This window comes from Puma concolor, chromosome D4, assembly GCF_028749965.1.
Source record: "Puma concolor isolate L17-30 chromosome D4, mPumCon1.1.hap2, whole genome shotgun sequence".
In the NCBI taxonomy this organism is placed as follows: Eukaryota; Metazoa; Chordata; class Mammalia; order Carnivora; family Felidae; genus Puma; species Puma concolor.
The window spans coordinates 63,199,796-63,204,752 of NC_141679.1; the positions used below are offsets into that span (position 1 = coordinate 63,199,796).

General features: G+C 42.0%; 1 pseudogene; it reads left to right on the forward strand.

Annotated features, from left to right (window-relative positions):
- The first annotated feature begins 2,204 nt into the window (after positions 1-2,204).
- LOC112852231 (glyceraldehyde-3-phosphate dehydrogenase pseudogene) lies at positions 2,205-3,075 on the forward strand (annotated as a pseudogene).
- Positions 3,076-4,957: the final 1,882 nt, after the last annotated feature.

The window sequence follows — 4,957 nt, forward strand, 5'->3', positions numbered from 1 at the left end:
AGACTTCTGACCTAAAGAACTATGATATAACAAATGGGCATTGTATTAAACCACTATGTTTGTGGTTTTCTTACGGCAGCATTAGAAAAATAATACAGATGTCTGGCTCTTCTTCAGCCTGGGCATCAGCCACCGCCAAAGCCCTTCCATTCAGGATGATATGGTAACCCTCAAACAGCTAGTGCCATGCAATATCCCCACTAAATGTTAAATACACTTTTTGAAAAATAAAAAAATATTTTACTAAAGGATCTTTTGGTACCTAGAAGCACAAAGCCATTCAAGCAATCCAAATGTTTTCAACCTTTATATATTGGGGCACCTGGATAGTTCGGTCAGTTGAGCATCTGACTTTGGCTCAGGTCATGATCTCGTGGTTCGTGGGTCCAAGCCCCACATGGGGCTTTGCACTGACAATCACAGCCTGCTTGGGATTCTCTCTCTCTCTCAAAAATAAATAGAGAGAGTGAGCAGGGGAGGGGCATAGAGAGATGGAGAGAGAGAATCCCAAGCAGGCTCTGCACTGTCAGTGCAGAGCCCAACACAGGGTTCAAACCCACAAACAGTGAGATCATGACCTAAGCCGAAACCAAGAGCTGGATGCTCAACCAACTGAGTCACGCAGGTACCTCTCAAGCAATCCAAATTGAAGGGAGTTTGTTGTAAGAATATCAGAGGAGGGGCACTGGGTGTCTCAGTCGGTTAAGCATCCGACTTTGGCTCAGGTCATTATATCACGGTCTGTGAGTTCAAGCCCCTCGTAGAGCTCTGTGCTGATAGCTCAGAGTCTGGAGCTTACTTCAGATTCTATGTCTCCCTCTCTCTCTCTGACCCTCCCCCCCATTCATGCTCTGTCTCTGTCTCAAAAATAAATAAACCTTAAAAAATTTTTTTTAAGAATATCAGAGGAAATCTCATGGACCATCACCACAGGTAATGAACCTAGTCATTACACAAAAGAAAAGGGATCGAATAGCATTTCTGGAAAAGGTTTCCCTCATAGCTTCAAGCAAGAGTAGAGTGAGAATAAGTATAAAATAATGTCAACAAAGTAGTTAAAATTAAATGCTTCCTTTCTCTCTATACTCTGCACATTCATGGCTCATTTGATATAAAACCCTCTATAAATTTGGTTATATAGGAGCCATGCAATTCAAGCTTTTAAAAAAGATTTAGCATGGTGATGCTGGTGGGAACCAGAGGAGAAAGGATGTGTAGTACCTTGGATGGAAGTAGAATTCACAGGTCTTCATGACGGATGCGGTGTAGGGGTGAGAGAGAAAAAAAACCACATGAGAGTCCTAGGATATTAGCTCCTCCATAAGCTCCAAGAAGATAAATACCAAATCTTTATTTTCCTTATCCTTGTATCTACAGTATTCAACACATAGTTTAGTGTGAGATATTTGTTGTTCACTGATAGAAAACCACTACGTATTTTTTTTACTAGAATTGTTTTTAATTTTAGAGAGAGTGAGGGCACACTCACAAGCAGGGGAGAGGGGTAGGGTGGGAGAGAAAGAGAGAGAAAGAATCTTAAGCAAGCTCTATGCTCAGCATGTAGCCCAATGCAGGGCTCGATCCTATGACCCCGGGACCATGACCTGAACCAAAATCAACAGTCTGATGCTCAACTGACTGAGCCACTCAGGCGCCCCTATTTTTGTTCTAACTGAGGGACTAACATGATCATATTTAGGATTTAGATAGCTAGCATTGATAGGAGAAGAGGATGAACAAGGCTGAGAGGTATCTATCAAAATCCAGTCTCCTTTTCTTCCTGAGAATACAGCTATACTAGAGTTCCCAGCCGCTATTAAGTTAGGTACAGTTATGCAAGCATGCTCTATCCAAAGCAATGTGAGATGCATCAAACCCACATCAGTACACATTAGGCTGAACCTTTTTCTACTTTCTCTTTCCAGCAGCTGCAATATGCACATGGTGACCCTGCCTCTACTGCACAAATAAAGAAAAGATCCTAGCAGTTGACAGAAACGCAAGATGGGAGGATTTTGGATCCCTGAATCACTACATAGAGGAGAGTTACCTGCTGACTTAGAAACCTACTCTGAAAGGAGATGAGAAATGAACTTATTGTTCTTTCAGCGGTCTACTTTTTTCTGTCAATGTAGCCATCCTTATTAATGCAGGGTGGGAGCAATGCTAGTGCAGAGTATGTTGTGGAGTCCGCTGGGGTCTTCACCACCATGGAGAAGACTGTGGTTCACCTTAAGGGTGAGGCCAAGAGGGCCATCATCTCTGCCCCTTCTGCTGATTCACTCATGTTTGTGATGGTCATGAACCATGAGAAGTATGACAACTCCTTCAAGATTGTCAGCAATGCCTTCTACCAACTGCCTGGCTACTCTGGCCAAGGTCATCCATGACAACTTTGGCATTGTGGAGGGGCTCAGGACCACAGTTCATGCCATCACTGCCACAGTCTTCTACTGTGGACAACCACTCTGGGAAGCTGTGGTGTGATGGCCAACAGGCTTCCCAGAACATCATCCCTGCTTCTATTGGAGCTGCCAAGGCTGCCGGCAAGGTCATCCCTGAACTGAATGGGAAGCTTACTGGCATGGCCTTCTGTGTCCCCACCCTTAATGTATCAGTCATGGATCTGACCTGCTGCTTGGAGAAAGCTGCCAAATACAATGACATCGAGAAGGTGGTGAAGCAGGCATCGGGATGCCCCCTCAAGGGCATCCTGGACTACACTGAGGACTGGGTCATCTTCTGCTATTTCCACCTTTGATGCTGGGGCTGGCATTGCTCTCAATGACCACCTTGTCAAGCTCATTTCCTGGTATGACAATGAATTTGGCTACAGCAACTGGGTAGTGGACTTTATGGTCCACGTGGCCTCCAAAGAGTAAGAGCCCCCTGGACTACCAGCCTCAGCAAGAGGAAGAGAGAGGCCCTCAGCAGCTGGGGAATCCTTGTCCCAACTCATCCCCAAACACACTGAGAATCCCCTGACCTCCAGTTTCCATCCCAGACCCCCTGAAGAAGAGGAGGGGCTTGGGGAGTCCTACCTTATCAGGTACTATCAATAAACGATACTGTATCCAACAAAAAAAAAAGTAAAATTTTAGCTATATTTTCTCTTCCCTCCTCACACTATCAACTAGTGTGAATAATAAAATTACATTAAAATGGAGCAGGAAGGAGGGTTTAGATCTTTTGACTTTTGCCTGCAATTTACCTGAGACAATTGCCTGCACCTATTACTCTATGGTTTATTTCCCTCTTTCCCAAGCATTAAATTGTGTTCTCTTCAGCCTGGGTCATCCAGGAGGGTTAGAAGACTGGCTGATATTTATAGGTGTGCCCAGTGTTTGCTGGAATTTTACTTCTTATCTAAAGATAAGCTGAAAACATAGGATATTTAATAAGAAGAACTCAATATAATAGAAGACAAAAAGAAAAAAATTGACATTTGCTAAGAGTGATTACATGCCAAACCCCATGTGGGAGTCTACTTTAATATCAAGAGTTGTTTGTTAAGTAACTCTTAACCTTAAGATTATAATTCATATTTCCTTGTTTGGTGTAGGAAATTTTATCTGTTCCCTGTGCATGTTAAGGGAAATTAAACTTAAATTTACTCATTAATCTTGCAATGTTTAGCTACTATGACTTTATAGATCTGGTTATAATTAACTCAATCAATATAAAGGACTATTTAGACTATCTTCAGTTAAGGAAAAAGGCACTTCTATTCCTTTTTAAATCAGTTATGATGTACATAAAAATAAATGGCACATGAGGTGCCCAAGTGGCTCAGTCGGTTAAGCACCTGACTTTGGCTCAGATCATGATCTCATGGTGCGTTGGTCTGAGCCCCGAGTCTGGCTCTGTGCTGACAGCTCAGAGCCTGGGGCCTGCTTCAGATTCTATGTCTCCCTCTCTCTCTCTCTTTCTCTCTCTCTCTCTCTCTCTCTCTCTCTCTCTGCCCCTCTTCCACTCACACTCGGTCTCTCTCTCTCTCAAAAATAAATAAACATTAAAAAAATTTTTTTAAATAAATGGCACATTATAGAACTTGACTTTTTTTTCTGTGACTGTTTCCTGAGCCCACAATTCTCTCAGCACAATAAACTTATCTATTAACTCTTATTTGAAAAAATTTTAATGCTTATTTATTTTTGAGAGAAAGAGAGAAAGGTGGCGGGGGGGGGGGGGAAGAGGGCAGAGAAAGAGGGAGAGAGAGAATCCTAAGCAGGCTCTGCCCTGTCAGCACAGAGCAGCCCAGCAAGGGGCTCCAACTCACAAACTGTGAGATCATGACCGGAGTCAAAATCAAAAGTCAGTCACTTAACTGACCGCGTCACCCAGCCGCCCCTAACTCTTGTTTGAAATGTGTTTAATTATTTCATCACAGAATCCTCATGGCAAGTATGTTAATAAATTAAGAATGTTGCCTTTCAATGAAATTTCTGGGTCAAGTGTTACCTGGGCTATGCTAATGTAAATGTAGCCTTTTTTTTTTTTTTTTGTAAAGGACAAGGTACAATTAAAATATTCACCATATTTAAAATTTAAATGTAGCTTGAAAAACAACCACCCCTAAACGTAAACTATTCCTGCAATACTTTTCCAGTGCCTCCCTCCTCAGACTAATAATAGCCACATTAGCACATCTCTGAGACAGAAGCATCCTGAGTTCTTTCTGGTTTCTCTTGGGGATTACAGTTTCGTGTTTCACTTAGGAACCCATTAACCCACCTACATTACAGTATTTTCACATTGTCATCATTATTTCCAGTTTCTTGCACGTTGCGCAAACATGTTCATGAAATGAATAGAGGACACCTATCCTAAATCGTAGGATTTTGATCTTCACAAAACATTCATATTTGGTATATTTATCAATACCTGATTTCAAGGCCTCTAGGAAATATTTTCTGATGAATACATATTATTCAAATGGCAGCCCAAAATAGTGAAT